Source organism: Corvus cornix, chromosome 3, assembly GCF_000738735.6.
Source record: "Corvus cornix cornix isolate S_Up_H32 chromosome 3, ASM73873v5, whole genome shotgun sequence".
Taxonomy (NCBI): Eukaryota; Metazoa; Chordata; class Aves; order Passeriformes; family Corvidae; genus Corvus; species Corvus cornix.
In genome coordinates this window covers 30538248-30563031 of record NC_047056.1, presented here as the reverse complement: position 1 = coordinate 30563031, position 24784 = coordinate 30538248, and the positions used below count along the sequence as shown (strand labels likewise).

Below are 24784 nucleotides of genomic sequence, written 5' to 3'. Positions count from 1 at the left end.
CGCGGGGCTCGAGCCCGCAGCTCGGCGCGGGGAGGGGGCGGCCCCTGGCCCCTGCCGGGCGGGCCGCGGGGGTTCCCCCCCCTCGGAAGAGGGATGTCGCCCTGCCTGTGGGTGCCGCGTCCCGGGGGGCCTGGGCCGCGGTGTCGGCGGTGGCTCTTGGCTTAGAGGCAGCGGGAGTCCCGGGGGGAGGTGGCTGCGCTGCCCCCGGGCGCGGGGGGGAGGGGGTGCCGAGGCCGCCCGCGGCCCCCCCGCTGCCCGGACACTGCGGCCTTCCCGACAGCCCGGCGGGGGAGGCCCGACCGCTTCCCCAGGCACGCAGGTTTCCTGGAGAGGCCGCCCCTCCTCTGGGGCTGCGGGCTGCGCTCGGGGGCCTGCCTTTAGCTCCTCAAAGGCGCAGATGAGTAATGCGGGCCCCTGGGTGCCCTGCTGGGTGTCCCTGACACATCCCTGCCCTGTGCCCGGGAACGGGGAGCTGTTGCTACAATTCACGCAGGGCAGCATAACTAATGAGGGAAAAAGGCTAAGGACAAAAACATACTTCTTTCTCCACCTTATGAAAGCGAAGTGGTTCATAATAGATAAGGCCCTTGTTAGCTGTTTGCTGATACCCTTTTAGGAAGAAGGAAGTAGGGGTCATTCCTGGTTGCCAAAGGCGAAAAAAAAGAGTAAACCTGTTCCTTCCTAAACTACCACCTCTAGGGTCATGTCTGTTGAAGATATTTCCGTTACTGATTTTTTTTTTTTTAAATCAGATGTGCCATGGGAGATGGTATTCTGGCAGGTACACATTGTCATAAAGTGCCTTTAGTGCCTTTCACAGCAACATTAGTCCCTAATGTTCTTATTTATGGAAAATTCAAAGAATATGTGACTAAATAGACTTTTGAGGGCCCACCGGAGATTTACACTTGTCTGTGATTGTACCTTCTTGGGATTTATGTCATGCAGTTTAAGGTACTCGGGGGAAGTGGAGGCTGAGAGAAAAGAGATGCAATAAGAGTGATTTAGTGATGTCACTGTACATTTGGTTGGTTTATTGAAGTGGCAGGATTTTAAATGAAATTCTATTTTTGAGTTATGACAGAAGCCTGAATTGCAACAAATGCCATGGCCCTGTTGGGAGTGATCTTGCAAGACAGATTATAAACACATAGTAAATTATTTTGTTTATTTTTGTTTTGTTAGGTTCCCATACTTGGGTCTGATATTTTTTATAAAGTAATGGAGAACGAGTTTTTGCTATCTCTAATACAGTGCACTGACTTCTGTAACATGATACTTATGGGAGAATTGTAGAAAGTTGAAAGTGAACTTTTTCTTTGGGCTCAACTTCTTGGCTAGTTCAGCATGTTTAGATAATGAGAAGAAAATCTGGTGCTTTGTGTTCAAGGATCTGCTTAATGGTTACAGGAGGCTCCCAAGAAAACCGATTGCTTTTAAAACTGATTTTTTTTTTTAAACATGCTTCCCTTGCACAAGTAGATATCAAGTGATATTTTTTTGCCCTCCCTTTTTTGTTCCCCTTCAGAGTGCCATCCATGCAATGGTGGTTTTGTGTGATAATTTTGAAAGACAGCACTGTGGAACAAACCCCTTACTTTTTCCACCAATACAGTGAATGGATTAGCCTGCTTTTCAGTCTCTTTAAGTGTTTGCCAGGTGCATTTTAATACACAGTGGCAAAATACATATCTGTTTTTCCACTTTAAAAAAACTGTGCTGTCAGTTTCCAGAGTTGATTGCTGTACTTCTCAGTCCTGAAAAAGCTTAAGTGTCTACATGACCTTATTTACCTAGGCCTTGCTAGTGCTTGAACGAATTGTCTGGTAAATCAGTGCAGATGTGCCTTTCTATTGAAGTTGCATTGTCAGGAGTTCTTAAGGGGTTACAATTTTATGCCAGCTTTCTGAAGTAAGTTGTGATAGCAAAAAGACTTACGTTCATCTGAAGTTGAAATTCTGCCTCTCCAGATGTCAGCTAGGGTTATGACCAGCAACATGTCTAAAGACAGCATCTTATCTGTGACTTTCATGTCATCTTAATGTCTGTCAAGTCACGTTTTGGAACAACCGGGCCAGGACATTTAAAGCTATGAAAACTTGTAATTTAAAGCAGTAGTTTCCATTAAATTTGTAAATGAAGTGATGCAGAGGAAGAGTTTTGCTTGTGTTTCCTGGTCCCTGTCCGTGCAATGGTTGAGAACCATTTCACAGTTCTTCTTGAGTGAGCCCAAGCCACATAGGCAGCAGAGCAAGTCTGTGTCTGGGGGGGTCAAACAATAAGGTCTAGATTTTACCAGGTATAAAAGATGAATTTTTTTTTTTTTTTATTTTTAAATTGATTTTATGCAGTGCTTAGCTAGGACTGTTCATAGTAAGATGCATGCTTTCTGCAGTAAGCCACAGTGACAGGAAACATTAAGGAGAAGACTGAAAGGAGTATTAAAATTGAAGTAAGCTGGGGGTTACTGTGCTAAGGCTTGCCCATTGGTTGAACAGGGAAAGCAGCTCCAGAGACACATGCTGATAGTGGTGGCATGCAAAGAGATTACAGGAGCAGACTAGTATGTACTATTGAATTGAAGTTGGAGGGGTTCTTCTTTTAAAAGACTTGGGTTTATATTAGAAATTCAGATCCTCTAGGTTTCAAGAATCTCTAGAGACTGGAAAACTACTAAACTCTTGATGTTTCAAGATCTAAGAGACTGAAAAATGAACAGCTGAAAGAAGAGACTTTTGAGTGAGGCTGTTAAGAACTTCTGAAACATCTGCTTAAGGCCAACAGCTAACGTTTGCTTACCTTTTGTTGAAGATCATGGAATCCACCCTTAAATCTGCAGACTTGCCATTCTTTTTAGAATCTCCAGCCTGTCATTTCTGCTCAAGTAAAGTTTAATGGGGTACTGAGATGATCTTTATATTTTACAAAATCGTTTCAGTTACCCAGATAATCTCAATTGGGAAACTTCGTCAGTACTCATGTTATTTATGAAAAATTCACACAACTTAGTGTTTGGAAATATTTTGCTCCTCTTTCTCCCTATTTTTATATCTTCAACTTCAGTCACTAGAAATGATCTCACTATTTATTGAAATAGTGTACAAAGTTTGGAAAGGGTTCAGTATGCAAGTTTTTATTTTAGATTACTTCATCTAAAATATTCTGTGCTTAACTTCTGATTCTTATTACCTGGAAAAATTGTTTTTTGTTTTTCTGGTTAACAGACCAGAGAATCATAGAATCGTGTAATGTTTATTTTTTCTTAGACTACTGGATTTCAGAAACCTTTCCTTTATGGTGTATATGAACTCGAGGTTCATACATGAACATTTTACTGGATATATTATATTCCAGTTAAGCCTTTTTGCTTATTAAAGATGAGGGATTCTTTAATGACCTACGTGTTGGCAATTTCCCTTTGGCTTTTAAAGGACTCCATGAAGGTTTCACATGTGAGTGAAGCCATCAGAGGGCTAGGGATACTTCTGTTAAAGGGTTATATGCATAGAAGGGACTTGTAAGCTGGTGGTAGCATATACTGTGAAAGGAGTATGTCAGAGGGTAATACTTTTACAATTGTGTTTGTACTGTAGTGACTGCTGCTTATCTTTCTTATTGTCCAGACTGATACCATACCACTGCATTTAGTGCCTAACCAGAAAAGAAGGAAATATGTTAATAGACATAAAACAAATGAATTCCATTTTTGAAATGGTGGCAGCCAGCAGGAAGTTGATTGAAAACACAGTATGATTAGTTTCATCTCATCTTAGTTCTGGCAACTATAAGATACTGTAGTCAGCTAAAACTGATAGCAATATTATTTGAGTAGATGCCAGCGGGGGTTTTGCAGGATGTTACCATTTGCTCTGCCTTTCTCGGGCACTGCGTGCATCATATGTGATGAGACGCTGTGCCCCAAGCATTCTGTGCAGGCCCAATTCAGAGTTTATTTCCGAGTCTGGATTTTCCAGTTGCTTGTGTATCATCAGGTCCTTGCCATGCCAATCTGGCTCTTTTCTCAATTTTGTTTGCTAAAATTAAACATTTAATCAAATGGTGACTCATTTAACATAAGCATGTTGAGTTTTTGAGTGTATATCACCAAAGCTTGCTTTTAGCTTCTAAACAAACAATGGTTATATATATGCCATTTAGAAGTCTCTTTTCTGACTAGTCTTTTCTTTTTTTGGTGATTACAGTTGTTCATTCCATAGGAACTCTCAATGTTCCTTTTTAATAAACAGTGCCTTTTTAATAAACACTGCCTAATCTCATAGGCAGTGTAGGTCATGGTGAATGCCTAATGCCTCCCTAAACCTAATTTTCCTTTCATCATTGTTGCAACCTCACATAGATGTTCCTAAATGAGGCTTGAGTAAACTGTTGAAATATGGACCGTTCCCTCTGGGAATTTGTTTTCACTGGGCTTGTATCGTGCAGTTCCTTAGCCAGGCTTTCACTGGCTGGCACTTTGGATCAGATGCCGGAGTAGGCAGTGAATTTATTGGTTTATGTGAGACAGTGTACTCTATTTTGCTCTTAGGTTAGGACTAAAAATACTTTAATATTGTATTTTTTTAATATTATGCATGAATGTATTTAATAGTCTGTCAGATCCTTGGGTAAAAGAACTTGAAGCAGTTTATATTTAAAACCAGCATTAACTGCTGTAATACTACATCTACTGATGTGTTGCGCTAATCGCAGTGACAAGCTATATAACTGAAAAACAGAGTCTGATGAGAAATTGATTTATTTATGACTTTCCTACAAAGTGCTGAGTATGATAAGGGGTATTGGAGAGACACTAGAATCATTTGCTAATTTTAGATGATACTGAGAATTATAAGATAGAGAAGCCTCTGTCTGAGGAGAGAGTAGTGGTAAGGAATTGAGCTTTGTCATGTTCCCTGTTTGAATAAAAATATGCAGGATAAAGAATGATAAATTGTGATTTCCCTCAGTTATACTACAACTAGAAGGACATCTCAAATAAAGTCAGAAGATAGAAATTTTTTCCACTTTTTTGTGCAGTGAACACTTGCCTCTTGCAACTGCAGTTGCAAGGTACCACATTTCTGCTGAGTTTTCCATTTGCTGTGGAAGCTTACCTTGTGAAATGAGGGTTACTGGCACTTGAAGTAAAAGCAGATGAACTGGATTTAATACTTCAACTGTAATAAGCTCTTTTCTAGGAATGTGAAAACAATGCTTTCTTTTGCAGTACTTAATAGAATAGACAAAACAGAAAGGAGATTTTGTTATTTAATGAAAACCAGCTGTTCTGGATCAGACCAAAGATACCTCCAGCCCTGTTTCTGATTTGGATGATCAGTGATGCTGAGGGAATAAGCGTAAGGACAGAGCAAACATGCAGTGATACTTATCTTGGTATACCTCCTTTGCTTCTGGCAGTCTGACATAAGGTTGTCCTCTGTTTTATAGATTTATAGCTTAGTAGGTCTTACCTATTTTTCAATAAATTTGCATAATGAATTGGTGAGGCCATATGTACTCTTGACCCTTACAATGTCCTGCAGGAAGATGTTCCATAATTTAACCATTCTCTCTATGGGGAAAAAAAGTAATTGATTTTGTTTCCTTTAAACTTGGTGTGTGATAATTCTAAGGAGTGAATAAATTCAAACAGCTGGTGTATGAGGGCGTTTTATTTAAGAAGATCCAAAAATAAGCTTGCTTGATTAAAAATGTCTGTTAACTTAGTGGAGCCAGAATTTGAGGAAAAAGCCCTCTTGCTTAAACCATGAATTTATTCAAAATCTGTATATAAAATGTTTTATAAATATTTTCTAATTTTAAATGGGTGCTGTGTTAATTATAGATGGGTGTATCCAGCACCTTTTAATCTAATTGTAACTTCCTCATCAGTCAGAAAGAAATTCACTGTCATAGCTGCTGTTCTTACAAGTGGAACAAACAAGGAAGAAGTAGATTGTCCTCCTTTTAGAAGCTTGGAGGAGTTAAAAGTTACTCTCTCTAGGTCACCTTCCAGGTTTCTGTCTTCCTGTGTGACAGTACCTTCTTTGTGTCTTCTGTAAACTGTGATTAGTCAAAGGTATTACTGTTTGGGCAGTGCTGACAATTACTCCACAGTTAGTGCTATGAAATATCTGTCTTAATGCTAATTGGTAAAATGTTCAAATGTTGCATGGTACCCCAGATGTGTTTTGTGTAATGCTTCATTTTGATGGAGATGCTTTGGGTTCTCAAAACTTTATAATGGTAAGCCCAGTCAGTTAGAGAGTTATAATACAGGTATCAGTTTTGGGGAAATACTGCTGCTGATTTTAATTCCATAAATTTCAAACAATTTACTACTTCTGTGGAAATTTTATGTTAATATTGTTGCTGCATGTTGGACAGCTGTTGAAGTTTCAAATTGGTGGAAGCCTCATGACTCAGTATTCCTTTTAAGGTGTTGAAATCAGTGATGCAAAACATTAACTAGAGAGAATGATCCTTGATTGATGTATTTATTGGACATGTCTGGTTTTGACTTGAATGTTTTCACTAACATGCTATATGCCATTAGTGGATTTTAATTTCTTTTTAAATTAGAAGTTACTGCATATAAATAGACACAGCCTTTCTTTAGAGACAGTTGGTAAAAATTATGAATGTGATATACTTTCTCAACCAATTACTGCTTATGTTCTTTGAAGTTAAAAATATAATTGTGTTCATGTGTCTCCTCAAATATGCAACCTTGACTGATATAATTAACATTGTACTTGAGAAGTTAAGACAAATGTCTTGTGAGTGTTGTTGGACAGTATTTGATCTTGATTGTGTTGAAACCCATACTTGGATTAAGATAAACTTCATATTCAGTCTAGGCTGGTAAATTACATTGATACTTTCTCCCTTTTTTTTCTCCTTTTTAACTGAAGTGTCAGAAATATTTCCTGTTTTGTATAGGCAGGGCTCACTCTGCTTTTGGAAGAAGAATTGAAAATCCGGTAGTAGCTGCAGCATGAATCAACTTCTCTTAGTGATAGATCTGTGAAGAAACTTAGAGTAGCTGCAGATATTAAAATGGTATCTCCTTAGGACACTGAGAAGGCCACATAACAAAATACTGTTAAGGACACCATATGCAGTGAATAATAAATGGTTCTGAAAAATGAAACCTTTGTGTGAATGACCACAATGGTTTCAGGCTGTGGAGATGACATTAATGTACAGAAGTACTGGGTTGGTATTTTTAGGTTCTGCAAAAGTGCCCAATCATTATCTTCTAATTTAAGATTTTGATGTAAAGCTATTTTTGTAATAGAGGTGGATCTTTTGTTTGAAGTGGTGGAAAGTTTATATGCTTAATGAGTGTAGGAGTTAAACTTGTATTTAACACTTTTTTTAAATCTTGAAAGTCAAACAGTGTATTGTAATGCATAGCTCCATGAACTCCAAGTTATTCCTTACGTGTAGTCACAAAAACATAGTAGTTGAAGAGTTGCAGTATTCCATCAATTGGAGAAGGAAGATGTTTGCAGCTGTGTGTTCAGTTTCTGTTTATAGTGTCTGACTAGTAGCATTGTGGTAAGTGCAGTACTTGCCTGTACAGAGAGATCGTATTAGAAAATTGTTGATGGATTTTTACACTTAATTTGTAATCTGGCATCTTCCCTGCAGCAGAGAATGCTGCTCCATGTTATTTATGAAAGACTTTTAGGTATCCTGTTTGATTCCATCTGTTTTATCTGGCTGCCATATGCATGCTATGAACTTGAACAATGTAAGTCAATGCAAGGAAGATAAATTTCAGTTTCTAAATATTGTAGTATTTTTATTAGTGTTTTAAGGGAATTTATTTCTAATATTACTTTCATCAGTGTTATGTCCTTTAATAAATGTACTTTGGCTAGTGTTGGATTTCCAGTGTTTGTGTGGTGTAAATTAGAGACTAACTGGAAGTAATGAAAAATTTTGAATGGAGATAAAAACTGGTTTTCCAAAAATAATTTTAATAAGCAGTCAGACAAACAGAGAAAAAGAGTTTGGTTGATGACTACCGTCTTTAGTTTTTGTCTCTATAGATTATATAGTGTCTAATGTTGGGTGAGGTGTTTATTTGAAGGCCTGTCCTAGTAATGTATATATTTAACTTCTGTTTGGTTGAATGTACTATTTAAGTTGAAAGTCCTATTTAAGTCCTAAGCATCTAAGGAAGGGGGAAGAGAAAGGAGCACAATTTGAAGCAGTGTTTAAAAGAACGAAAAGCAGGCTGGTTTCATGATAACCACCTAATTGTGCCCTTGGAAAAGTAGAATCCGAAGTCATGTCCTCATTGACTTAATTGCTAAAACACAACCGTCCTTCACAATATGACTGTTTCTGACATCAACTCTGTCGCCATAACTGCAGCATTTTTATCTCTAATTATATATTTAGAGGTGTCTCAGAGGAAGCTGCATATATAAAGTAGGCAAAATGCTGTCATTCAGTGAGAGTCCCTCAGTATTGGAAATTGTATTGTCCTCTAACTATTGATTAGATGCTATTTTGGTCCAAAATAATGTCAATATTAAGGAGCCTGGCTTTTTGATAAATCAGTTAACTGTCTTTGAAACTTTTTAACAAGTATCCACTATTACTCGGTGAAATGCATTTTTTAGCTGAAGCAAGAAGAGTGTTAGGTTGGGTACTGCTGACACCAGTGTGCAGGACAAGGCGTTGGTGATGCTTGTTCATTGCTTAATGCCCTAGTGTTACCTTTTCCTTAGTAATCTCCTGCAGTGAACTAATGGACAGCAATGGTTTCCAAAATTGTCCGGGTGTTAACAAATGCTTGCTTATTCATGCAGATAGGTTTCAGATGTTCCCCTGAATTGTTAACTTGTTCATCAATTTAAAATCTATTAATTTCTATTTGAAGAATAAGCTTTTGACGGTGTACTTCTATGAAGGAATTAAAGCATTTCTCAGATAGCATGTTTCTAAAATGAAGGTTCTCTCCAATTTTAATTTGCAAGCATGTTAGTATAATGATTCCATTTTTAATAGGAAAAAATATGGAAAGGATCGTAATTTAATTTTTTAAATGCTCAGAATTGTACAAAATTTAAAATACATTCTAAAATTCTTTGAAGACTCTGAAATCTTGTTTTGTTTTTTTTTTTCTTTTTTTTTTTACATAGATATGTGGATGAACCGTCATTTGTGCTATAACTTATAAAGGGCTTTTAGGATTAGTCCATGTATACTCAGTACCTTCCCTGGGTGCTGACTCATTTTTGAACATTTGAAAGAAAGCAATTAAGAATAATATTTGAACACTTCAAATATATTTTTCTTGGCATTGAGACTTTGTGATTAATACTTCTTGGCAAAATAATTGAAATCAAACTTGCCTTGGAAATAATAATTAAAATGGAGCAAGTTGACTCATTTTATTTAAGGAAGTGGACTAACTCTGCTGCTTGTTAACTCCTGGTGTTGTCGAATACATGTGGAGTGTTTGTGATACTCCTAAGATATCTATTTTAGAGTATCATTCTTTTCCAGAATTAGTTAGATGTTAGAATGCCTCTGTGTATAGTGATGAATGTCACTATATATTCTTCTCTTATTTTGACTGTAGTTTGTTAGCAGTTTTATTTTGGACACTGATGTGTTCCTGTTTAACTTCCTCTTGGGTACTGCTTTAGGCGTTGTGCTCTAATGCTGATTTTTTTAAAATACATCCATGTATTACAAGACTTAAGAGACTATAAACCCGTAAAGATATGGGTAGTAGGATGTTCCTTTTTTAATAAAAGTCCCCTTCTTGACATTTAAGTTTGGAAAGGATTTATTGCTGTTTCTGCTGCTGATACACTATGTGACAGTCAGTCCATGCTTTTTTCTGCATGGACTCTCTCTGTTTTCATTTGTGAATCATATATCCCCCTTCATTTAATTCCACAGTGCTTTAGGAGCTTTGAATGAGAGATGTTGTAGCAAGGACTATTTAGGAGCAAGGAGTATTTTCATTTAGAACCAGATGTTTGTTTTGAATCAGAAGTTGCTCTAGGACAATATTGACCCATTGACATGTTGTTTCCCAGGTGGTTCATCTAGAAGGAAATGTTTGTGGTGGGTGGAGGAGATCTCTTTCAATCAGAAGAGTTGCTATGCAATTAGACAAGCAAGAGCTGCCTGCATTACACATCTGCGAGTCTCAGGTGGTTTTGCAGCACTCTCTTGATGAAGATAGGACCCCATTATTATCCATTATTCTGTGATGCAGTCTCTCCTTTGACTATTAATGTTCTTGTGTGACTAATTCAGGAAAGACCAGAAATCTTTCTGGTGAATAATTAATGCTTCCTGTTCTGCTCAAGTGACTTGCAAAGACTGATTGAAAAGGTAAAAACAAAACCACAGTGATGTATATTACAGTGATGTATATTATTATATAGCAAATTGATGCATTATAGTATACTGAAAATTCCACCACTCAGTGGTATAACAAGAACTCCAGCATTACAGGTTAAAATTCAGTTGCCTGAGCTGAAGTTCAGCTGAAATTCAGGTAACATAAAGTACTGATTAGTTTTGAAACTGCTGTAATTAGAATCCCAAAGTAAACAGATCTAGACCAGTGCTTTGAGAAACTTAAGTCTCCAGCTTTCAGAGATTGTTATAATTTTAAAAATTTTTTTTGTTGCTTTCTGTGGCTTCCCCCCCCCCTTCCAGATCAAGTTTCCATCACACTCCTGGATGCTGTTGAGACAGAAACTGATTAGCTGCCTTCTTATTAGCATTCTTTTTGTCCTTATTATTTCAGTTTGCTGATTTAGCAGTGGCTTTCTGACTTCTGCTAGCAAGGTGCTTGTTGCAAGCTTACATACAGAAGAGATGTTCTTTTTTTTAATTACTATTTTTGAGGGCTATTTAAGGCCGCTAAACAACCAATGAATATTTAAATCAATTTATGGTCCAAATGGATTTATACTTCTTTTAAGGTTACCTAGTAAAATTCTGACACAAATGGAAGCTTCAAGGACTTGTATTCTGTGGCTGTCCATGAAGGCAGTTACAGAAGAGGGCATGGGAAATCATGGTGAGCATGATCCTCATTTTGGGATTATTAGCTGATTAATCAGTGGTGCTTAACTTTCTTCTGCTTAGTTTTCTTGTCCCTCGTCATTCTGCAGGACAAATTCTGAAGGTAAGTGTTACATTTTTAGTAGCACAGCTGACTACTTAATTTGGAAAAAGTAGACCAGCTTTTGGAGGCACAGGCATTTCTTCAGTGCATGGGAAAGTTAATCTACTTTTTCTAAGTATATACCTAGATATTACCTCTGTCCCCAAAAGTCAGTCTTGCCCATACCCTTAGGTCGTCATGGTTGCAGCAATGACATGAAAGATAAGTGTCTTCTAGCAGCCAGGACAGGTGGCCTGATCTAATGTTTCTGTATTTTTTTCAGCTGTTTATATGTGTATGTTGTTCAGAAACCCCTGTTTCTGGCATGATATGTAGCAAACACTAAATGTGGTATTCTCCTTACCACAAAAGATTGCACTTTTCAATCTACCATCTAGAAGCTAGAGATGTGTTTAAGTCACTTTGAGTCTAGTTGAGTTAGGCAAGTGTAAACATTTTCTTTGAAAGGGTATAGATGACATTTTACTTTCCCAAAATAGAGCAAAATCATCTGCATGAATGGATTGGAGAAAAATGATGCTTAGCTGAAAATCCAAAGTTGTCATCTGCCAGTCTACTGTTTGCACAGGGTAGGATGTTGAGTAAAAGTTTAGGGAAGTAAGAGGGCAAGAAAACAATGTAAGTGAAGTTAGTAATTTACATATTTGCTATTCATTAGTTTAATAGCTGAAGTCACTTTTTTTTTTAGTTCTGTTACCTGTCACTAAATTTCTCAGACTTCTGTCATGCATTAGTGTAAACAGAGAGTGATAAAAGATTCTGTGGGCTCCTTTTAGAAGGGGCCTTCCATGTGTAAAGGATGCAGCTGAAGAAGGTGCACAGTTTTCTGATGATAAGCCTAAAGTCAGGCAGAGTCATGGAAACCTTGATTTTTCTTCTTTATTTTACTTGAAGACTAGAGATAATTGAAGAGTTATGGGCTGATACTGCAGCTCGCTTAATTTTTAAAACTCGTTTTAACTCCTGCTTCTGTTTAGGATTCAGCATTAATTTGACATAGTTAGTGAAGCAGTAGAGTTGCAGTTTGCAGCTGCAGCCTGTCACAGTGGGTAGGTGGTTAAAACTTGCTTGTTGTTCTGTGTACTGAGAAGGTTACGCATAGCTTGGACGAGAGTTCAGGATGAGGTAAGGTTTCGGGGCTCATTTGTGTTACTTGCTGTTAATGATCACTCTGCTTGCTCACCGTGCCTTTGCCTGAGATTGCCTTCAGAGATGCATAAAAAGCTGCTCTAACGAAAGAGCCTTTGCTGTTTGCATGCATGCGAATAAAATATTTAACTTGGCCCTGATTTCCTGCTGTTGGAATTGGATGAAATAAGTGTACTGATTGTGATTTATTCCCTCAGTCTCCATTATTAGAAGAAAATAAGAAGGTGAGGCTTGTTCCCACACTTTCTCCGTGTTATTCCAAAATAGGAAACTGGTGAGCATAATATAATAGTTTCTGTAAATGCTGTGATACCCTTGTTTTTGTTCATGTAAATAAATCTAGGCTGTCTACTTTGAACACTTAGAAAATAGTAAAAGCTACCTTGTGAAAATGACAGCTGTGAAGATTACAGTTTACATTAATCTGGATCACTGAAGATGGAAAAGCCAAAATACCACTCGCTGTAAAGGTTTCCTTCTCCTGTCATGGAATGAAGGATGTGGGATGAAGGATATTTTTTTTTTTTCACTAGACATTTAAAACCCTTGAACTTTAAAGCAAAATATATATTCTGAATTCTTTTTACCCTGGTAATTGAAATGCAGTTGCCTGAGACCTGGGAAGTGTGCTGTATGAAGTAGGAGAAAGGCAGAATGCATTAGGTAGGGGGTCTCATCCCATCTTCACATCTGACTGACTCCCTTTCTAGAAAGTGCTGTTCTCTGACCTGTCAGCCACCGAAGGACACATGCAGCAACTCATTTCTTCCATTTCCCGTGGAGAGATGACCAGTGCAAACTTAGTGGAGAAGAGTGAGCTGCCCATACAGCTGGTCCACGCTGCCTTCTGTGGCTGTGGTCTTACTTAGGGGGCTTTCACCTGAGCAGCAGTGGAACAGAGCTCCTGACTCAGCTTCCCAGGCACCATGTGAAGAAGACTGTCCAAAAACATCTGTCCACAAACACTCGAGAATAAATTTAGGCTGGCAAAACTTTAAAGGAGATAGAAAGGGGGGAGGGTAAAGCATGTTCGCATTTTGATTATTCCTTTCGTTTCCTTGTTGCCTTTTCTTCCAAGTCCTCCAAGTACAAAAGAAAACCTAGGTATTTTTATTTTTGTCAACGAAAGAATAGATTAGTTTTGGGTGACCTTGTTCTGTCTGTCCTCCAGCCATTAAATTTTAGTTCTGCTGCACTTGCATAAAGGCTTTAGTTATAAATTTATAAGGAAAATGTCAAGTGGCTAGTCACAAAGTGGGATCTATCTTATTATGTAGACACTGCAAACTTCTCCACATACTGCTTAAAACTCTTTATAAAAAAAACCTCACTGCTTATGTGCAATTGAATTATGACAGTAAGGAACACATTACAGAATGATAAGCACCAATGCTTTTTACAGTTTTGCTTTAGATCTTAAGGGAATCAGTAGGACATTGGAGGGTAAGGTTTAAGATGTTTGTGAGATCCTGATAATTTACTTGTGTAAAAGAGGCTGCTGATGGGTTTTATGTAGTTTAGAAGTACTTATCGTCAATTAATTGTATGAATTAACAGAACTTGCATGTTCAAAATGCAAAAGTGGCCTGGTGTAGATCAGTCTATTTAAATTTGGGAGTTTAGATTTGTGGGTCACTGATTAGCTCAACAGATTTGGTTATGTCAAAGTTGTTTCCAAACAAGACTTACTGCTGTTGATAGCACATTTGATGATTGACCTAAACACTTAACTAACCCCCCTGTGATTTAGCATGCATAGTGTTTACTTAGTTGCATTTCTCATTAGTTAGATGCTGAGAGGAAATGAGATTAGCAGGTTTTATTTATGTTTTGGCAGATTATTGTATAACACTTTCTTGTACTGCTGCATTGCTAAGATGATAAATAGGAAATGCTGGGTTTTTCAAAAAAAGAAAAGCTTCTACTTGTTTCTTTGAGCTTTATGTGATTTGTTACTATTTGCAAGTGATAGCCATGTACATCCTGCTTTTCAGAGCTGCCACATAGAGACTGAAATGTAAGATAAATACATTTTTCATTAATACTTCAATTCTACTAAACCTAAACTTGGAACAGCAATCACATGAAAATATTTATTTGTACTTTAGGCACACAAAGAGTTCCCTAAACTGGAAAAATAATTTGGCAAGTTGACATTATGCAGAATTGTCAACTGTTAATAAATCAGTGTGTTCTGCACTAGAATAGTTCAAAATCCTAAAATGGAATTGCTTTCCAAAGCACGTAAAAGTAATACAACATAGACCAGGAAATACCTGTGTCTGGTAGAGATACAAATAAATTCAGCTACAAAAGTATAAAGTTGGAAAAAATGCCGAGGAGATTGAAAATCAAATTATTTGTTATCCTACTGCAAACATAAAGGGAGATTTGGGAATGGAAGGTGTGTATGAGGAATGCTGAATGATCTCTGCTTGTTATATCACTTGCTACTTACAGGAGCAGAATTTGTATGATGACTAAGAGCAGAGGGCAGGGTTGCTTGTACACTGTACAACCTGTGAGGAGTCATTTGAGCTCAATTTCAGAGGAAGCACAGAACAACTTTTTGTTGCAGTAGATGGTCATTATCAAACTCCATCTTTAGGAGACAGTAAGAAAGAACTCAAGCTTTATTTTCCCTCTCATATGTCATTAAGAGGAGTAAGGATGATGCGAAAGGCATAAGGTTGAAAGAGATTTGTGAGAAAAACAGCTAAAATTTCTCACTGTGCCTTGGAGCATGAAAATGGAATAGTATTACTTTACATTGATAGAAATCATGAATCAATGGGTATTTTCATTCTAGAGAGTATTACAGTCTCATCTTCTGGGTTATGCTTGCTGAGGTTGTTTTTGTACACCTTCAAATATTGAAAAGCTTAAGACTGATGTAAACACAGCTGAATTCTGATAGAGAATCATAGGGTCTGTTGTATTTTTTTCCTTGTGCAACTTGTGTTTTGATAATTTCTTGGGAGGGCCTTTTATCTAGTTAAAGATGCCCTGAAAATAACTTGATCGGGTTAAAACCAAAAAGGACTCATTATCTTTCATGAATAACAAAGCAAACATAGTTCTTGTAACTGAGCATCCTTCACTGAAAATCTAAATATAATAAATGATTTCAAAGCATGTAAATGACTTGTGTGTTGAACCCCCTTGAGACTCAGGAGCCTTTGAAAATGTTACATTACCATCCATACTTACGTAATGTGATCAAACAGTGATTGTAAGTTTGTAGGAGTGAATCCAGAGCCAGAACTGTGGTGAATATCTTAGTGGGGTGATTTAGTTCAGTAGCAGAGTCAGCATTTGATAGGCTTAAGTATGACTTGACCCAAGTGCATTTACAATGGAGTCGGTTTCTTTTAGAAAACATGTATATGTTTAATATTGAACCAACTTCTAACAACTCTGAAAGGAGTTACATGTTGGAATAAATAATACAGTTTTACATTTTAATCTTTTCCCCAACTGGCAATGCAACAGAGTGAAAACTGTTTTATATGCAATCTGTAGTTCACATTCAGTCTTGTACGAAAATTTCAGAACATTTTAAAGAAGGAATGCCATTAACTAACTGTAGTTCTGTTCCTAGTTTGCATATCTGAAAATAAGTAATAAATACATGGTGACATTAATATTTTTGAATACCAATATGAAATGTTTTTCTATGGCTGTGGACAGGAGTGCAGTTATTTTCATTGTAGTTTCACAATAATTATTTAATAATTTCATAAGGCAGGTTTTGGTTTCTAACTTCTTAGTGATTACTCTTTTATGTGTTTAATTATTGACAGAGATCGTCTTGTATGTGTACAAAAACATAAATGTTTTCCTCATTAGTAAGATGCATCACTCCACAGTAACCTACTATTGTTTCTGATTACAAACTGTTTTGGAAGAAATACTTTATCAGCATTATGTTCACATTCTATTTAAGACTATTTTTTTGACAGACCCTGTAGCAGTATACCAAATTTTTGCATTATTTGACTTATTTTCAGTTTTGAGTTGGAAATTCCTTCAGGTATTTGTTGTGCTTCAAAAAGTACAGTAATTTTTCTTTGGAAAATGTTGCAGATTTGTTGCATGAGTATGTTTACCGCCTGCAAAATGGTCTACAAGTTCGAGGGAAGAATTTGGAAATCCTAAATGTAGTCGGTCCATTCTGTTGCATTTTAATTCCTATACGAATTTCTCTGCAGCCTCATTGTGCAATATGTTTTAAGTATCTCATGGAATCTGGCAGCCCTGGTAGCAATAGGATTTTTCCTCGACAGAGTAATCAAATAACTTGTTTGAAGTAGGGGACAGGACAGGATTGCTGAACACATTGACTAGTGTGGGGGGAATAATTTAGATTATGGTAATGGAAAAAAAAGTGTTTCAAATATATTTAAGTTTGGGTATCCTGAGTCAGCAGGTTTTCAAATTCCCATACTTCCTTGTTAAATTTAGAGGAGGGGTGTCAGGGCAAAAAACATGGGACAATAGCTGTCATTAGTATGCATGTTTGACCTTCAATCTTGTGAACTTAAAAGGTATTTGGAATATTTTTGCTTTTACTAGCAGTGTTTGCCAGAATAAATGCACCCAAAAAAAGCCCGTCTGGGTTCAGTGAGATGTGGATACCTACAGTGGGTAAGAAATAGTCCCTGGGCCCCGACAAGCTGTAAACTCTGACATTCCAGGGTGTAATGTTTGATTCAGTACAGTTTCAAAAGCCTCAATATCTTGGAAAATGAATCAGTAAAGAAAAAAACCACATTACTCCATCCACACAAATTCTGCTTTTGTAATTACATATGGTATCAACAAAAAGTAAAGCTTTCATACAACACAGCTTTTATGGAGAAGGCTAATGTTTTTGGGGTGTTCTGCCTTCCCATAAGCAGCCTTTGAATTATTTGAGACACTTCTATAAAATCATACAGCTTTTTTTTTTATTATTATGCTATAAATGGTGGATGTGCAGCTGCAATCACTGACCTTCAGCTGTATAATGGTAAGATGAAAATTCAAAACCTTTGGGCCTGATACAGAAGTGCATTTCTTTGCATGTCAGGGAAGCTTCACTGAAGAGTGAAGACCAGAGTATTCAACTGAGGAGTCCAATTCACAGGATTTTTTTTTTTTTTTTTTTTTTTTTTTTTTTTTTTTTTTTTTAAACCATAGATGTAATACTTCTATTCCATCTGAAAGTGATGATTCAAAATAAGATGCTTACTTTTAGGGAACAAAAAGCAGAACAAAGAAAGACAGATATGACAGTCTGTCCCATTGGCAGCTGAGAGGTAAGAGGCAGGTAGTTCAAAAACTTTTTTTTTCCTTTGAATCATTTTGTCACTATTATTGAGGAGGCTTCTGGATCTTGTGCTCTGGGATGAAATGTTCACAGTGTATTACAGGAACAAACCTTGCCCACATTGTGTGACCAGTTTTAGTATAGGTGTTAAAAGGAGAAATGAAACCTGCAGCATAGTCATGGTTCTCTTGGACAGTAGCAAAAATACAAAACTGAATATAACTTTTATTCCTCTGAAACTACTAAGAGTGATGGTTGCTGTAGCTGATGGGTAAACTATGAAAGGTGATTTAGTTAAATGCAAGCTAGAATTCTGTCTGCATCTTGAAGTTTTAGGAAAGTGTTGGTCACTGATTCACAAATAGTAAGGAAATTTAGCTTTAATAGAAAAATAGTGTAAGATAGCTGGGGAAATGGAGGATTTGTGGATTTTTGAAGAGCTTTTTTTGTTGATTTTTTTTCTTTCTTTTTTCCCCCTAGAATGAGTATTGTAACAGGGAAGAATATTGTTTCATAATTGTGAGGCATTTTATTTCGAGTGTGAGGGTTTAATGTGTGTTTAGAAAGTTGTATAGAGAAAATGGCTTTTAAGCAATATATCTTTATATTGCTTTGTACTCTTATATTGCAAAAGCCTAGAGCTGACTGCTTGAGCTTATGGTTTCTAGTCAGTTTAGAGTTTCCAGACAGCACATTCCACAAGCCATAAATTGACAACATTAACAGTATACTAATACAAATATATATATTTTCATCTGTCCATCTATCTATCCATCCATCCATCCATCCATCTATAGATGCATATTTCTATCTCGGTTGGAGCATGGTGCTAATAATGCCAGGGTTGTGGTTTTGATCCCTGTATGGGCCATTCACTTGAAGAGTTGGACTTGGTCATCCTTGTGGTTCCCTTCCAACTCAGACTATTCTGTGACGTGTGTACATATATATTTCTCTATATATCTCGCTTAGACTGAGGCCGTGGACCTTAGTGCTTTCTTATTAACTTGAACATTTAATCTGTTATAGTGACTTCAGCAAAGAAGCTGTGTTACCCCTTTTTAAGACATAGGGAAACAAAATTCCTTGTGTGATGCATAGAAAATCAAAAGCTTTTTCAATGTTTAAAAAGTCTATTAATTACCATTCTCAGATGACCTGCAAATGAAATTTGGAGGAAAACAAAATTCTGGAGTCTGAAGCCCCAGCCATTTGAAAATACTAAGCCACTTACCTTTCTAAAAAGGGACTGCTGAAAGAGTCTCACTTGCTTTTTTTCTGTTGTTGTTTTAACCTTTATAGAGACACTTACAGCCTTGGAAATTTATCAGTAGAACTGCTGCGAGTGTCAAACTGCTTCTTTGCTTCTGCTGAAGTTACTAAAGTCTCAAGAGCAGAAGTGGGAGCTCCTGCAAACCTTTACTGAGGGAGCAGGAAGTGAGTTGAAATCATTATTTTATTCAGTTTGGTGTTGCTGAAGCACTTTGTAAATGACTCTCTTATTCTACTTAAATATAGTAAATATTCATATTTGTTTTTCAGATTCTTTCCTCGGTGATAACACTTCCTAATGTGTTCAGTCTCTCATCTTCTGATTTCCTAGTTTCATTGTGCCAAAAAGAGAAGCAGGAAATAATAGACCAGGATTCTTACATTGTAAAAAGGAGGCAAACAGATACATTTTTGTGTAATGGGTCATATTTTCTTTTCTCTACTGGGTAAGTTTTCTGGGTTGTTTTGCATACATGATACTGAATCCTGTAATATGTCAAGTTGTAAGATTTATCGTGTTTCCTTTAATGCAGTATTCATCATTTCCCCTTCTAATAGTACAAAAGACCACCACATCAATGAGTGTATTTGATTACTGAATGCTAATTTTGTTGAGTGGTGTTTCTTCCCTATAGATGTATTTGCAGTCATGGGCATTTGCAGTCTAAATTATCATATAGTAGTGCCCACTGCAGATGGTATTCACTGCAGCCTTGCAATGCAAGTGTAAGCAGGTTATGATTTAACTTGGATTTTGTAGACCTGAGGGATGATATTCTGAACTTGCTGTAAGTCCTGTTGAGACTCACCCGCTGGTACTGAAGTGTGGTAGCCTGCTTCTGTAATACATTTCCTTTTTACATTAAATTCTCTTTAGTGTTTCTAGTAGTTCAGCTGATTCTGTGTTTCCACCAGCAGAAACCCTTGTGTGCTGATAGTTTGAGTTGTAAAATGTTTCACAGATGTTAGAGTACCTGGAGAATTATAAATGTTCACTGCAAACTAGTGGAGACCCAGAGGATGGATTTTGTAGCACAGACAGGCAGTATGCTAACTCCTGCCTGTGTGGGTACTTTTATGTAATGCTGCATCATTTTAGGGTGCTGGGTGCAACCCATGGGTGTTAGACCAATGGTATATTTGAAGGTATATAGAGTCATAACATTTTTTTATTATATAAACAGTAAATTTAATTTTCTTACCTTGGTTATGTGTGAAGGCTAAGGGGAAGTGAGCACCATCTAATAAAAGATGAGCAGTCTCTCCCCAAGTTCCTTTGCTGTTTCTGTTGCATATAAATAACTGATTTTGTATTGCCATGTCTGATTTTTTTTTTTTTTTTTAAAGTTCTCCAGACTTTTTGAGCCAAGAGCTAAATTGAGATTTGGAGTCTGGTCCACTTTCCCTTAGGAGGTCAATTAGATACACTGGAACAATTTTCCAGTTCTTCACAGGATGTGCTCAAGAAAAGACAGGTGGAATATTTACTATTAAATAGTCTCCTGTATTAGTGAACATTGTGGGACACAGCTGGTCTTTCTTAGAAACGCTTTTGATTTAACCCATACCTAGCTTATACCATAAATGTTTCTCAGGAAAATAAGTGATTTTAAGAATGCTTAAGAATTATATTTACAAGATATTTTCAAAGTTGGCTGTAGTTACATATGTATCACAACACCTGCGTTATTTCTTTTGCTCCCAATTCACCCTAATAGCTTTAAGAAACTAAAGGTTAAACTTCTGATTAGAGAGTGTTGTTGTTGTAGATCTGACTGTCTTCTCAGGTGGTAATCAAGTAAATAACAGAGTTTGATGTTCATGCCAGTGGTTCCAACTTAACAAATCCTAGGAGTCCCCAGGTTTGATGGGTGGTAGCTGGAAGTTAGCCCATGTGTAAGTGATTGGAATATGCTTGTAGTAGATTGTGAGGAGTGCTGATTGACAGCATGAGGAATGATTTGTTCAGTGTCAGGGATAGCAGCAGCAGCGTTTACAGTGATAAGTGTTAGTTAAAATGTCAGGTAACGAGTCCTTTAGTCCTGAGATGACAGGCTGTATGAAGAAAGATACCTGAAATGTATCGTGAATCTGTTCTTTTCCCCTGATCCTTTCTCTACTTCTGTGGGTACAGATGCTCATACTGGAATATTAACAGATTGATTTTCAGGCATGCTGCATTTGAACATGCAGAGAGAACGATTCTTGATCGCCGTCAGAAACAAAACAATTGAGGACTCTGACAAGATCCCCAGCCCTTGGATATTTTAAATAAGAATGTTTTCTTGGAATAGCTATAGTAACTACCTAGTCTGAATATGTGGAAAGAAATTGCTGTAGTTTCCTTTCAGAATTTTGAGAAATGTAGTTTTATGTAGTATTTTGAAAAGGTATGGAGAGTTGAAAGATGCAAAAATAAGAAACTCAGAATAATCTAGCATAAAAATGCCAGTGTTCTATTAGGACATTGTGACACTTGTCTGATAGATCCAATTCAGCACTGATGCTTTCTGGGTTGTTTTTTGGGTACTGTGTTCATTCTGTTTCAGTTCTTACGGAAGATACCTCATGCTGTTGACTTCCTGATCAATGCCTTCACAGTAGTAGTGACCATATAGAATGGTCTATACTACTATACTACAACCACAAAAGTCTATACTACTACCACAAAAGAGAATGGAAAGATTATATTGGTCTATTTAAAAGAAAAAAGGAAAAACATCTGTATAATAATTAGCATTTATGTATTAAGTCTCAAAATACTTTTATTTAATTGCATCCTTTTGTTTCATTATTTACAGAGAAAGTTAAACATGCAAACATTTATGCAGTAAACTTTCCCATAACAGAGAGTTCTTCTTCTATCAGGTATTTGTTTGAAGAATTTCAGTTCTCTCTGTGGAAGAAATTAATAAACATAGATTAGTAACATGTCAGTTTTATTCAGTGAGTCAGGTGCATGTTAACTTGAATTAACATGTGATAAAAGAAAATAGCAAAGACCAGAATATGGTCCACTGAAAGAATGCATAAGATGCTCTTCATCCCTGTTTTGAAAAAGCTTTACTACAGTAACTTAATAAACTTAGTTCTTCTATATTAGAACCAAATTGTATGGCTGCAATTACAGAAAGACCAGTAGCCCGACCTATAAGCTAACTGTAGTTAATGAGGTTTACTATAATAATAATTTAGTATTTGCTATTATATCAGTGACAGGCAGGTTTAAAATCTACATTTAGCAAATAACTTTTTTTTTCTCCCTCTAGAATTGTAGTGGAGTATTTAAGATGCTTTTTCTTCCTGAAAAAACTTGGAGTACTATTGTATTTTTCAATTGTAGTTGCTCTTGGAGATCATGCATTTGCATTCAGAATGCTGAAAAAAGCAAGACATAGACACTGTGGTGCATTACATTATTTTAAGGTTGTTTCCTGTTTTTCAACCACAAATTATGGACACTATGGCTCAAGTCATTTGGGCTCAGGATGTTTATTATAATCTATATTTTAATGTGTAGTTCTTTAGCCCAGTTAGATTTATTTTAAGCATTTTTCTCTTCAAAGTAAATTTGAGAAGAGTTTTCAAATAACATAGCTGGATAAAGTAGAGTTAAGGCAGCTGTTCCTCCTGGGCATGTGAATCATAGGATTTGAGGGAAGGAGCACATTTACTTGCAGTTCAGTTATTGAACTCTACCACATTGTTAACTCATTAACTTTCCAAAATCCCTTGCTTGAAAAGAGAATGGCGTTTAGCAGCATTCCCTGGGTCAAGCTCAGGTCTTGGAAATTGTGTTGAAAATGTAGGGAGAAGCTCAGATTTTCAGCCTTTAAAATATCTTTCATGTTTAGTGTTTTAATCACAGCTTAAGAAAACCTCAAAACTAACCAAACAAAAGCCCCAAAATAACGTTCCCCTTCTCCCCAAAAAACCTATTCAGTCTTTCAAGGACTTCCATTTCTTTCTGGATTTCTTAACTGTGCAGATTTCCATACCCCCTACACCCCCCACTTTGGGATTTATCTTTTAATGGACTGATTTGGGATGTTTCATAGAGCATACACCGCTCATAACAAGGGAAGGGTTTTGGGGCTGAAGGCAGTTCCCATGGCCAGCATCCACAGTGTCTTAGAAGCTCCTGAGAAGGCAGCTTTGTTCTGAGCACTGCTGAAAAGAGGATGCTGCTTTATATGAGCTATCCATGAAGCTGTAGGTCCCAGCCTATGAGATGTCATGTTTCACTGAACTAATTAATGGTGGTTAGTTTATAACTGCTTTTGTATTTCTTTACGTGTGCTTGTGCCTGGGTGCACATGTGAGAAAGAAAAAAGTGCACCTTCTATGTTCAGTTTCACGTCTTGTTTTGTATAAGTCTGTGTTACTATCAGTCTAATTCTTGCCTAAAGTGTTTCGGGGTTTTTTTGAGGGCTTGTTTGCTTTTTGAAGTGGTGTTGCCAAACATGTTTGTGTTGGTTTGTTCCTTAACTCTTTGTTGTTCTAAATTTTACCTGATTTATTTAGTCTTTTTCAGACTCTTCAGAAGTTGAATGTTTAACACAGAAACATTGTGAACGAATTATTTATAAGCAGTTTTATGCTGGTTAGAAGTGCTGTATTGGTTGGAATTATGCTGAACTGTTAGAAAACTCCAAAGTTACTTATGAGAGGGTATCTCTTCTCAAGGTTAAATATCCAAAGTGTTGTTCTGAGCCAAGACTTTGTGTAATGTGTTGGTGAAAACATTAGTTCATAACATTTCTGCAATATAGCAAGAGAGTTACACTCTGTTCTTTACTGTGAGATGGTTCTTTTTAGGGTGGGAGCCTCTGTTCATTACCTGATAGATGCAAAATCTGGTACAGAGTTCCACATGGGAACTGTTAGGAAATTGATGGAAATTTTGGGGTGGCCAAGATGAACATGCAAACCTGCTTGTGCTAAGAGTAAGATAGTCTTGGGTGGTTTATTCCACTTTAAATAGTGACTTTTTATGTGGGTTTTTTTCCTACTTCTTTCTCTTACTTTTCTTCAATTGTAACAGCAGGGCAGAATTGTTTTCTGACAGTATAGGTAGATCTGCTTTAAGAAACGTTTAGTTTAGTTAACTGGCAGATTACTCCTAGTGTAGGCCTAATCTTAATACAATTCATTTCAAGTTCCTGAGGAGGAGCTGAAGTACTCTTGTTTTCTAAAATAGGACCATGAGACATAGCCACATTTTCCCACCTGAGAACGTCTGTGTGTAGTCAATCGGTTGTAGAGGCAGCACTGACCAAAGTAAGAGCCACATTGCTTCTTGACTGTACAATTGGGTACAAGGAAGGCTAGGATGGAAGAAAGCGAATTTTCCATGGTGAACGTCCAGCTAAACTTCTGGGGACTACTGAAACCCATTTTAAATGGGGAGGAGGAAAAATGCCTGCTAACTTCTATACTGGTAACTTTTCCAGACATGTTTATGAGCAATGTAATAAGATAGGATTGTAGGCACCTTGTCAAAATTCTTAAGCTGCTTTTCAATAAGTGCCACAATTCTACCATGGCATGGAGATCTAGAAGGGTTCAATAACCAAGGAGTGCAAAGAACCATAAAAGGGAGTTTGTCACTCATTCACAAAATATTGCTGCTTTTTGGGGTTCTCTAGGCAAGTGAGAGATCCTGCTGGACAATCTGCTCATTACTAGATAGGACATAGCTCCTTACCCATCTCAGAATAGTAATGCTTTCTTGCTTTGTCCAAGGGACACTCTTTTCTCTTTGTTTTGCCTGTTTTACTTCTGAACCTAGCTTCCTGTGCTTTTTAACTCATAGAAATGAATAGTCAAAATAATAATTGAGATTCTGACTAATGCTGCCAGATCATTTGCATATA

The 24784-nt window shown here is 37.0% G+C and overlaps 1 protein-coding gene across 4 annotated transcripts in view; it reads left to right on the top strand.

Moving 5' to 3' along the window:
• The window catches only part of ZFAND3 (zinc finger AN1-type containing 3), a 138214-nt gene that overhangs the window by 806 nt on the left and 112624 nt on the right, over positions 1–24784 (top strand). The window contains exon 1 of one of the 4 annotated variants that reach the window (XM_020583980.2): positions 19182–19354. The exons of the other annotated variants lie outside the window; for them this stretch is intronic. The gene's annotated coding sequence lies outside the window, so the exon portion shown is untranslated. Of the gene's footprint in view, positions 1–19181; positions 19355–24784 lie in introns of those variants that run through there. 4 annotated transcript variants of the gene reach the window in all.